General features: G+C 36.5%; 1 pseudogene; it reads right to left on the bottom strand.

Annotated features, from left to right (window-relative positions):
• Positions 1–6,324: 6,324 nt before the first annotated feature.
• LOC145637449 (small nucleolar RNA R71) lies at positions 6,325–6,438 on the bottom strand (annotated as a pseudogene).
• Positions 6,439–13,146: the final 6,708 nt, after the last annotated feature.

Below are 13,146 nucleotides of genomic sequence, written 5' to 3' on the forward strand. Positions count from 1 at the left end.
TAGGTTGTTTGCCCTATTATAATTAAGAGTTGAGTTTTAAAATCCCTTATGGTCGTGGTTTTTCTTCTTGATTAGGGCCAAGAAGTTTTCCACGTAAAATCTCTCTGTGCACTTTAAGTTTTCGCTTAGTTTCTTTACAAATTCCGCAAAAATTACCCTAGTTTCCCCACAATACAATTCACCCCCCTCTTGTATTGTTCGTTCAAGTCAACATCAAGTTATCAACAAAATTAAAGACTTACATAGTTATACCCCTATATTTATTCTGCATTAATAAAAACATACTCATATGTAAAATATAGTTTAGTCACATGATACCAATAAACACAACATTCTACAAAGACTACTGTGATGTTTTGTGATGAATTTCATACTAATTAACTGGATTTTATTAAGTACTGACCTTGGTGAGGATTGATAACTAACCCTGATGACAATCGATTATCTTATTTCTTCACTTTATCAAGCAGTAGAAATTAATCACATCTCCAAAGATTGATCTGATCTTGTAAATTTTGCGATTGGTTAGAGAATGGTACGGTGCTGATAACGTGTTATGAAATATGTAGAAAATATGAGAGATGGAGAGAAAATCAATCTGTATGTTCTACTTCTATTTCAAATAATGGAGGTATAGATATATATAGATACGATACAATTGATAGGGTTTGCTTGGAGAATAATAAACCCTAAAATCTAGAAAGTTCTGGAATGATACAAGGGTATAATGGGCATCCACAAATATATATATATATATATATATATATATATATTTATATATATATATATATATATATATATATATATATATATATATATATATAATCAATCAAATATTTAGATAAAATCCTAAATATCAGATGATATTATTTTTTAAAATAAATTTAAAAATTCGATCAGTATACTATGTTTATTTGACCTATGTGGCAACAAAAATTAAATATCAAATCTTATTGTCATTTGATAATTTTGTATTTGATTTTTTTAAATTAAAAAAAAAAATGTGAGTCTCTTTCGTTAGGAAAAATTACTCCCATTAATCCGAACTTTGCCTCGTCCGTCGAAAATAATCCCAACTTTCGTTTATTATCTATCACTCCCAATTTTAGTAGGTATTAATTTTTGTTGCACCCAACAGGTCATCCAACCTGATGTAGCAGGTTACCTAGACACGTGTTAGCGTATGATTGGCTTTTTTTTTTTTTTTTAAAAAAAACCCACAAACCACCCATGCTCAACGGCTGCCATCCACCACACCCCCACCCCTGGAAAATCCCTCCCCTGCTGCCGAAAACCGCCGCCCAGCCTTCCCCCTCCCTCGAAACCCACCCCTTCCCTTCCCCCACCCCCGAAAACCCCTCCCTCGTTCCCGGAAACCACCGCCCAGCACTCCCCCTTCCCTCGAAACTCACTCCTTCCCTTCCCCCACCCTCGAAAAACCCCTCCTCCATTGCTGGAAAATGGTGCCCATTCCTCCCCCACCCTCAAAACCCATCCCTTTGCCTTCCCTCACCCTCAATTTCACCCCCTTCCCCGACAATTAGCCATAAAAACGGCACCCCCTTCCCCGTTAATTAGCCGCGAAAATGGATGTGCTGGGTTGTTTCCAGGGTATGGGATGGGTGGTGGAGGAAGGTCGGTGGTTTTTAGTGGAAGTCAGTGGTTGGCCGGTGAAATTGAGGGCTGAGGTTAGGGTTCCGGCGTGATTGAGGGTGGTGGTGGTGGTGGTGGAAGATGTTGTGCGTGGTTATGTTTGTTTTGGAATTTTTTTTTTAAAACCTATCATGATGCAACACGTGTGCAACAAATCACAAGTCAGCAATGTTTACCTGATTAACCAGTTGCAAGTCATTTGGGTGCAACAAAAATTAATACCCCCTAAAGTTGGGAGTGATAGATAATAAACGGAAGTTGGGATTATTTTGGCGGACGAGACAAAGTTCAGATTAATGGGAGCAATTTTTCCCTTTCGTTATTGACTTAAATAAGTTATTTGCTTATGTGACGCTCTAAATGCTCGCGAAAAATGCTTACTTTATGTATATACTAATTATTTGTCCGAGTAACGCTTTGATATTCACTAAAAACATATTTTTATAAATTACTCTAAGTTGTACTTGTTTATAGGTTTACATTCAAATATCTATTAATTTATGTTATCAAATTATTATAGATGAGACATGTTAATATAAAATATCCTTATTTTTGTAGTTTGCTGAAAAATTATTTATGGGGTATGAATATAAATTGAGTTAGAATCTCTTTCATTAGTAGGAAATGAACAATTGATTTTATAGCTTAACAAATGAAGATTTAAGGGAATATAGAAGATTTTCTAATCTTAATATAATTAAAACTTTTTTTTTTAGTTTGGTGATATTCTATTCGCAATTCATCAACAATAAATTTCAGTTGAATTGTTTTCAAAAATTGTAGGTAAAAAATCACTAATTTTACTATGACTCTATGTTGTTAATAAATTTTTCATCTTGTAGGCATCGTTCGAAGCGCGCCTACGTTAAGCATGATATGAATATGCTTGGCACTCATAGGAAGTGGAAATTGACATATACGATTAGGATTAAAGTAAAGTAGGGAGTTGCCAACAAGTTTTTAAGAAACTTGTAAACCGTTCACGGATTATTAAAATAAAGGCAACCACGATAAAGGGACAACGATCAGCAACATCGATTGACCCGTGAAGGTTACACCCCATAAATAATCCATGAGATAACTAACTCCATATGGTTCGAATTCATGAAATAATGATTGAGGATGATGGTACAAAGTGAGTCATGGAGTCACATTTGCTCGTATTGGTCTCTACTCGATTCTTAATGTTAAAAGTATTTTTGCGATCTCAAAGGCATATAAACAAAAATTCTATTTACTCTAAACTATTATTAGGCTAAATTGGTTGAATATTAATGCAACACATAATTCTAAAATATTGTGATCACTTGAATTAACCACAAGATTAAAAAGGAACCTAAACCGGTCATCCAAATTATTTTATTAGGCGTTATATTCAATTACATATTCCCTTTTAACATGTAATATGATGGTCAATAAATATAGTAAAATCAACATTAATATTGGAAGCAATTTAACCATAACAATGTTAGTCAAATCAAATCAAATCAAAATAAACTTAATCATGATACTAGCAACAAGAATAATAAAAAGAGTATTTAAGTGAATTAATACCTCATGTTCCGCGTTTCTTTGAATTGCTATATCATGAATAAATTGTTAGTAAATTCAATAAAATTTAAAATCAAATTTGGTTCAAACCCTCAGTCAATTCTACCTTTCATGCCTTGGTTTAAGTATGGAAATTCGGGTGTTCTATGGACTCTGGGGAGCGCTTAAGGAATGTTAGATGAGAGAATAGGGAAGGCTAGTATATAGGCTAAAGCATAAGAGAGAAAAAGAGAATGTTTTTGCTGCCCCGAAATTAAGGAAATCATCTTTGTATTTATAGAGAAAATACGAGGGGTGAAGCACAAAACCCTAGAATTGAAGCACCGTGAAGAAATTAAATCTATAAATTGTCGTTTCACGTGCAAATTTCCATCACACAGCAATGTCTGCTGTGTTAAGGCATTTTTACCTCGGCACGGTAAATTCCAGTTTTTACGCGTTTTTAAAACTATGATAACTTTTGATCCATCAGTAACTCGAAAAAAGGCATATAATATATAATTGGAAAGCTTATCGAGTATACTTTTCAAAACAATTAGAATCAGGTGAAAATATTTTGTATATTATAAGATGTTTCCGTTTTAGTGCAAGGGTGTCGGTTTTAGGCCGAGTTTTAGTGTTTTGCTCATATTTTCTTCATTTTAAATTGGAATGGTACCTATGATATATCGTTGGAAAGCTTATTTCAAGTCCTATCAAACTAATTAATATATGGATCAAAATTCTACGTCCACAAAATCAATTAATCACGGTTTTGTGATGTGGACATGAAAAGAGGAAAATAAGTTATGGTTTGGTGAAATAGGCTAATTAGAATTAGGTTGCTTTATGAAATGCATAGGTGATGAGTTTCATTTATGGAACTCATAGGGTAGTGTTTTAGGATATTTTCACTATGCTTTTCTTTTACCATTTTGATCATTTCTCCTCTAGTTTCTCTATTTCTTCTTCTTTCGTGTTTTACTTTCCTTTATGTACTTTTCTTCGTGTTTTCCTTTTTTATTGCTCTTTTTTCTCTTCTATTTTTTCTCTTTAGTTTCTCTTGTAGGTGCCTAAAGACTTAGCTTTGTAAAGGATTCAAGGGGAGCAAAAAGAGCCAAGCAAAGGAGTTTCAAGTCTCATGGAGAGGTCTTGGAGAGGGCTCTCCACATTTTCTCATGGCCGCGGGCGTGGGATTTATGGGCCGCGGGCGCGGGTTTTGGTGCACATTTTTGTGATTTTGGGCAGGACCTCTCCGCTCCCTAGCCGCGGTCTACTCACGGGCGCGGAGATTTTGGAGAGGGCGCTCCACTTCAGAGAGACCGCGACCCCCCTGCTTCTCCTGGAACAGGGCATTTTGCCGCGCCCTGAGCCGCGGGCGCAGGTTTTGCCCAGACTGCCCGCGGAGGTAGTATGGGTTTCGTACCCATTTCTGCGCGCCCACGGAGTCTTCGTGGAGAGGGCGCGACCGATCAGCTTTTCTTCTTTGTTTATATATACTCTTGTAAATCCTTTTGAAGGCGAACTTTTTAGATAATATTTCATTTTCTTAGTTTTAAGGGAGAGAAACTAGAGAGAAGTTAGAGAGAAAGTAGAGATTGTAATCTTTGGATTTGAATTGTAATTCAACATTGTTTCTTCAATCAAGTTTTTGATCCTTCTTCATATCAATCAAAGTTAGTAAGTTTTCTTTCCTTTGAATTTACTTCAATTGCAATTACTTTTATGCTTGAATGTTTGGTTTGGATTTTGATTTAGTTTTGAGAATTTGTTGATTGATTGAATTTCCTTTTGATTTAGCTTGAAATGAATGTGTTAGTGATTGAATTTGTTTTAGCTTTAGAATTCACCATGATTAGTGAGTAGATTAGTTGCTAGGGAGAAGGGGAAGCATGCTTGATTGATGATTATTGTTAATTGATGATCCTTGATTGATTGATTGTTACAATTAAATTGGTTGACGTAGTTTTGCATGTGATTAATTAGACTAGGAGTGATCAACCTATAAGATTAATCTAGATTGCATTGCAAATTCCAATGAAACGAACAATTGATTTGGGAATTGCTTTAATTGATTGTATTTGATTGTGATTCTCCTTGTTAATCATTCATAGTGAACCCTAGTTTGGTTTACAGGAGGTAACCTTTGAATTCCTTTAATTACAAATATCGTTTGTCCCTTGCAACATATGAATCAATTGGGTGATCTATCAACTAGCTTTATTATTAAGCTTGTATGTGGAACCTATATCCCTAGTATTTAGCAATTTGATTGAATTCTTGATTCTTGTTATCCTAGCTACCATACTTAACCATTGACAATTCTTCGATTTAGATTAACATTAGACTATAACATGGCTTTGATTCATTCCTTTGGGTTCGACCCTTAGCTTGCCTCTATACTCATATAAGGTTTGTTAAGCATTTACAAATTTACTTTGACTTAGGGAGAATTAGATGACGACCTAATTCCGACCCTTTGTCAAAATGGCGTCGTTGCCGGGGAATGACATTGGTGCTTTGTTATAGTTGTTGAGTCTATTTCATTCTAAAAAAAACAAAAAGATTTTCCTCTTTAAGGCTACACTTGTAGCCATGCTACTAATCATTTCCTTTGAGTTATATGTATAGAGCACGTGATCATTCACTTGTGCCATACGATCCGGAGATTGAGAGGACTATTACAAAACTAAGGGTTGCTAGGCGATCTTTTAGCTCTAGCATTTCAAGTGAAGAAGATCCGCAACAAGTGGAACAAGCAAGAATGGGAAAGAATTCGAGAGTGACATTGAAAGAATTAGGGATTGCCGGTGCATATATATTCGAGAGTGGAATTGCTCCACCTACAACACCGGCAAATGATTTTGAAATTAGGCCGGCTATGATCACTTTGATAGAAAGGCGACAATTTAGTGGAGCCAAGCATGAGAGCCTGCTAAATCATCTCAAGGAGTTTGAAAAATATTGCAATACTATCAAGGTGAATGGAGTTTCCCAAGCATTCATCCGCCTCAAGCTCTTTCCCTTTTCTCACATTGGGCATGCGTTGGAATGGCTAGATAAGGAGGTTAAGTCGAATTTTCTAACGACATGGGACGAGGTTACAAAGGAATTTCTAACTCGTTTTTATCCACAAAAGAAAACGGCGGAGGAAAGATCTTTGATTCAAGGCTTCAAACAAAAGCCAAGTGAGAGCCTCTATGAAGCATGGGAGAGATATAAGGAGTATCAAAGGGAGTGTCCTCACCACGGGATTCCAACATATCAAATTATTCAAATTTTCTATGGAGGCCTAAGTCCCTAAGGCAAGTCATGCCTAGATGGAGGAGCCGGAGGTCCCATCATGAATAGGACGGAAGAAGAAGTGGTGGACATCATTGAGGACGTTGTGAAGTATTATAGAGATTGTCAAGATGGTGAGAGAGAATCAACTAGCAAGAGTAGCTCTTCGATGTACTTGGTTGATCATTTGAATGCAATTAACAATCTCTATTCACAAATGGCAAACTTGGGGAAGGAAGTAAGTGCAATCAAGGAAAAATTGGAGAGTTCTTCTTCCCAAGCTCCAAGTCTTCCCTTCCAATTTAAGGGGAGAGGTACTCCTTCTAACTCTCATCCCCCTCCTTCTAGTAACATGCCTAGTGGTTGTTTGTTTTGTGATGTGTGTGGTTCATGTGATCATGATTCTAGTAATTGCCCTCATGCTTTTCCAGAGAGTAATGATGATTTTGACAATAATGAGAGTGAACATGTGAACCTTGTGTCGAACAATAATAATGTGCAAAAGTTTGATAACCAAAGGGGTCAATGGAATAGGAATTACCAAAACCATGGTAGTTTTGACAATTATAACCAAGGTGGTGGTTATAGGAACCAAGGGAACCAAAGTTCTCGCGGTAATTATAACAATCAAGGTTATAGTGGCCAAAATCAAAACGAAAATTATGGTAACCAAAACCAAGGTTATGGAAACCATAATCAAGGTGGTGGTAATCATAATCAAGGTTATGGTCAAAATCAAAATAGGGATAATTGGAACAATCAAGGGAGAGGCAATTTTCAAAATAATGCTCAAAGAGGCCCTCCACTCGGATTAGCTCCAAAGACTCAAGTTGATAATTCCTATTCACAATCCTCTTCTTCTAAGACTAATTTGGAGGAAATAATTGAAAACCAAAAAAAGTTGTTGAGCACTTACATGGCCGTAAGTGACAAGAAATTCAATGAAGTGATGACTCATAATAAGATGCTTGAAAGCCAAATTTCTCAACTCGCTAATGCTTTGAAAGACCATGCTAGTCCTTCTTATTTACCTTCCCAAGGCTTAGATCCCAAGAGACCCGTGAATGCTATTGTTACAAGAAGTGGTAAGGTTCTTGAAGAGAATTTTCCTAGGAAAAGTGGAACTAAGGAGGGTCCTAAGGAGGTCTTGGTAGAGGATGAGAGAAATGGTGCATCTTTGAGTGAGGTTGTGATCAAGACACCTAGAGAGGTGAGAGTGGAGAAAGAGATTGTGAAACCCAAGCTTCCTTATCCACAAAAATTCATGAGATATAAGTTGTATGAACAATTAGGAAGATTTATTGACATGCTTAAGCAACTTCATCTTTCTCTACCTTTTACCGAAGTTGTTACCCAAATTCCCAACTATGCAAAATTCCTCAAAGACATTTTGAGTGGTAGGAGGTCTTGTGATGTGGTGGAGACGGTCAACTTGAACGAGAATTGTAGTGCAATTAAGATGAACAAGATGCCACCCAAGTTGAAAGATCCCAAAAATTTCCCTATCCTTTGGGCCATTAACAAGATGCAAATTGATAATGCCTTATGTGACCTAGGAGCTAGTGTTAGCTTAATGCCATATTCGGTTTATCAAAGACTTGAGTTAGGGGAACTTATGCCTTCTAATATTACCTTGTAATTGACCGATAGATCAATTAAGATTCCCAAGGGGAAGGTTGAGGATGTTCCTTTGAGAGTTGGGAAGTTTGTAATTCTGGTAGATTTTGTGGTGCTTAAAATGGATGAAGATGCTACCATTCCCATTATTCTTTGTAGACCTTTTCTTGCTACCTCGGGTTCTATGATTGATTTTAAGAGTGAAAAAATTTCACTCAAGGTAGGAGAAGAGGTTATTGAATTTGACTTGAATGAAAGCATGAAATATCCATGTTCTTCTCTAGAAAATTGCATGTTGATCGATTCTCTTGATCTTGTTGTACCTTCCATGCATGAGCACTTGCTCACTTCTAATGATCCTCTTGAGAATGTCTTGTTGAATAAGGATAAGATAGGTGCTCCTATTAAGGAAGTGACAATGTATGAGGATTTGCTAAATGGAAGCATTGAGGAAGTGGATGAGCATATGTGCATGAATATCTCAAGCCAAGAAGCTTTGCAAGCCGCCGCTTCAAAGGAAGGTGAAGGTGTATCAATGGTTGAGGTCAAACCTTTTCCTTCACACCTTAGCATCAATGGATCAAGATGGAGCGGTCCCAATTTGGTCAAGAGTGGTTTTCCAAATGTCTTTGTAGAAGTCTCAATGAAAGATTTTCTTTCTCCGTTCAAGGCTAAAGGCAATTGTCTAATGAAGTATTTTGACGATGTTGTCAATGGTTTAGTGGATCATTATTTCTCCGCCAACCACCTTAATTGGTGGAGGACATCGAGCTAATGACGTTAACTAAAAGCGCTACCCGGTAGGCAACCCGGTTTTCTAACCTTTTTCTTTGATCTAATATTTCACTTTATTTCCTCCTTTGAGAACTTTTCTTATTTCTCTCTATTTTGGTTTGTTCTTTTGATCCTAGGTACCATGGGTTTTAAATTAGAGAAAATTTCCAACAATTTTGGTGCTACTTCAAGACTTCATGAGGTTTGGTTATGCTTAGAGGAAGGGGTTTGTTGAGGTTATATGTTCTCGTGTTTGCATTCCCATCGATTTTTATCCATGTTCAAACATATTTTGGATTGTTTCTTATGAAATTTTTGAGTCCTTGATCATGAAATTTGGTAGGGACGGTGAGAATGCAAACACGAAAGCATTATTAAGGGGTGTTTCTCTTTTTAGAGCCTTGCCGAGATGTATGTGGTGCGCAAGCACCAAGCTGCGTGCACACACACCACAAAGATCACCCGCGGGCGCGGATGCCTGTGCACCAAAAATACCAAAATCCGACCAAGAACTTCCCGCGGGCTGCTCGCGGGCGCGGGCATTTTCTCGCGGGCGCGACATTATCGGGAACGGGCGCAGCCCTCTGTTGCGCGCACGCATCTGCTGGCAGCCCCTATAACCCCAAAACGCACCATCTCTTTCAATTCTCTCATTTTTCCCTCCTAAAACCCTATACCATCTCTTGCAATACCAAACCTACTTCACCTCTTTTACTATAATTTCAACATCAATTTCAATTTCCTAAATCAAGTTTTCAAATCTAAAACCCAAAAATTTTCAGATTTCTTTCCCCAATTCAAGCAAAAAAAATTGGGACTTTTTCAAATTTTTGAAGTTTTGTGTTGAGGTTTGGAGTTTGTTTTTGGGAGTTTTATTTGTTCTTACATCTTCATTTTGAGCATTTTTCAAGAATTTCAAGGCTTCATTGAGGTATGGTTTCTTATTGTCTATTCATCATCTTCCTCTTTGATTTAAGCTTGAACCTTTATGCTTTCATGGTGAAACTCTATGATTAGTTCTTTTCACTTGGAATTTATGTAGAATGATATCGTTGGATGTTGAATTGAAGTTTCCTCATGATAAATGTGTGAACTTTGATTGAATTCTTGAATAATAATTGTTGGTTATTTTCTCTCTCATGGGTTTTCTTTATATTAGTTTCATATCTTTGATAATTCAATGTTTGGGATTTATTTTGCTCAAATTGACTCATGATTTGATTTCTTATGTTAAAATTTGCCTTCAATCCATGTTTATTTGTTTAATATTCATGATGTTATCAATGGCATTGTTCATTTGTTACCGTTTCTTGTTTCCATTGTGAAATAATTCCATTTTGTGCTTATTGTTGAACAACTACTTATGCTAAGTCTTGATACTTTGTAGATGGCCACACTTCATCATAAGAAGCAAGCTAGAGCTAGTTCAAGCAAGCCTAGGTATATTGTTCCGCCTCCACCGGAGGTTGAGGAAACTTATGGCATTGAGTTTTCAAAAGAATCTCATTGGGAGTGCTTCAAACGTCTTTCCAAGAGAAAGGTTAGGCCAACACGTTTCTACGATCAAACGACAACAAAGTTTCTAGGGATTGATGAGGATGTTAGCCTCCTTGAGGAAGGCCTTGATCTTTTGGAATTCTTGGATTTGAGTGCCTCTACTTATGCTAGGGTGACTTATGAATTCCTTTCTTCTCTCGAGGTTGTCCATGAACCGGGTGCAAATTACTCAAAGATTTTGACTTTCCAACTCTTCAACAATGATCACTCTTTGACGGATGCTTAACTATGTTCATATTTCAAGTTTCCTTGGGCCGAGGATCCGGATCATTGCATCTATTCGGATCATAGTAGAATGGCAAGTGAGCATGGATATGATGAGCAACGTTGGTGGAGGAGTATCTCGGAAGAAGGAAAGTATGACCCTCAAAATTCAAAGTCCGCTTCCATGATTCATCCGACTATGCGGTATTTCAACCGAATACTCACATACGCTCTTTGCTCCAAGGACTCTTTGGGATCTATCTCTCGTGAGGAGATTTGTTGGATGTGGATAGCCGACCAAAATGACTTTTAGATTGAGTTGGTGGATTTCATAGAGCATTTGATCTCTCGATTCTTGGATATTCATGAAGGAGTTTGCCTACCGGGGTGCATCCAATTGGGTGGGATGATTTCTATCCTAGCTCTTTGCATCAATGAGAATTACAAGACCATGCAAGACGAGCTTCCCCCGATTATTGATCCTAGAGAAAAGTCCCTGAAGGAAATATTTCAAGCGTTATCCCTAGCTTGAACCCCACTGTGATCATACACTAAAGTACGGTGGCGTCAAAAGGGGAGGAAGCTAGAGAAAAAGAGTCGCCAACAAGTTTTAGGAACTTGTAAACCGTTAACGAGGTGAAGGTTACACCCCTTAATGATCCAGGAGATCGTCAATTCCAATAGGTCTGGGACCATGACTGGTAGTTCGGGATGAAGGTACAAATCCAACCTAAAAGAGATTGAACCCGCCTTAATAAAAGGCCTCTACTTTATTCTGATCGTATTCATGTGCGCTTTCTGATTAACATGCAGTCAATAGGATTAATCCTAAACCTGTTTAATCTATGTTGGTTGAATATTAATGCACAAATAAACTATTATTGGCGATCACTTGAATTATAATCAAATTAACCCTAAACAAGATTATTAATTATCTTATTAAGCGTGATTACAAGTACAAATTCTCTTTAGACATGTATAAAAGGCGTGATCAAGCAATTACAATAAATATCAAGCAACATAATAATAATCATAACAAATGAATAATTATAATTATTATAATCATGTTAAAGCATAATAATAGCAAGATCATAGGCATGATACTAACAAGATTGATAACAAACCCTAGCATGTCACTAAACAATAAAAATCAAATATTTAGCCCTAACATGATACTAACATGAATATTAGGAAGAGAAAAATAGGAAGCATCGCAGGAATCACAACTATCGTATTTGATATTAGAAATTATAGTTGTTACCCTAATAATACTAGGAAGATCAAAACACCCTAACATGACGCTAGGAATCATAATAACAACCTAAGCATGATTTCTACATCATTATATCAATTAAAATCAATTAAAGCACTTACTTGGATGCCTCGTATCTCTTTCTAATAATAAAATACACGCATTAGTAACTTCAAGGAAAATAATAAAACAACAATTAAATTAAATAATTGAAATAGAGATTTGGGACCAAACCCTCATAAATTAAAACCTTTCACGTCTAGGGCGAAGGCAACTTCGAACTTGGCTAGGTGTGTCTAGATCTTGTGAATGCGGAATTTTGTTTGTAAAAAGGCTAGTTTAGAAATAAGAAAGAGAGAATAAGCTTTAGCTTTAGAGAGAGAAGATAATTAGAGAATTGTTGATTATTGATGATTGTTGGTGAGAGACTTAGAGAGTTGATGAGAAGAATTGATGAGAATTGATGATTAAAAACGGAGGTTTTAGGAGGCTATTTATAGAGAAAATCAGCAAAACAGATAGAAAAACGAATCAGAGTTTCGACGAGAATAAAACTCGATAAGAGCCAGACGTTGTTCATTAGCGCCAGACGCTGAAGGTTAGCGCCAGGCGCTAATAACTGGCGTTAGGCACTGGAAAACAGTTTCACGCGTTTTTGTTTTTATCATATCTATTGATCCTGAAGTCCAAATAGGGCATATAATATGTCGTTGGAAAGTTCTTGAAGTCTAATTTCCAGCCCAATTAGAATCAGGTTATGATTTTTTGTAGATAAAAAGATATGACCAAAATAGTGGGACGGTGTTAGTTTTGGATAGAGTTTCATATTCCATTCATATCTTTTTCGTTATAGCTCGGAATTAATATTATAATATATCATTGGAAAGATAATTTCAAGATCTATCCAACCATTAAATTTTGGATAAATATTATGAGGCACAAAAATAAAATCTGAATATATTCCACTTCGTACAAAACAAGGATTCTAAAAAGGAGTTGTTTTATTCAATTTCAAACTCTTTGAAACATAATTATCAATCCTAACTCCATTAGAATTTAAAAGAACCTTCTAGAGTATTCTATAAGACTATAATCAATCCTAATAGCTTTAGGAATGATAATTAATAATAGGCCCTCCTCTAGATCATTGGGCCGTAGGTAAAAACCAAACCAGGCCCAGTTTAGTATTTTGGCCATAACTTCCTCATTATTCATCGAAATTGGGCTTATAATATATCGTTGGAAAGGTCTTATCAAGCCCCATCCAACTACACCAT

Source organism: Chenopodium album, chromosome 6 (genome assembly GCF_948465745.1).
Source record: "Chenopodium album chromosome 6, dcCheAlbu1.1, whole genome shotgun sequence".
Taxonomy (NCBI): domain Eukaryota; kingdom Viridiplantae; phylum Streptophyta; class Magnoliopsida; order Caryophyllales; family Amaranthaceae; genus Chenopodium; species Chenopodium album.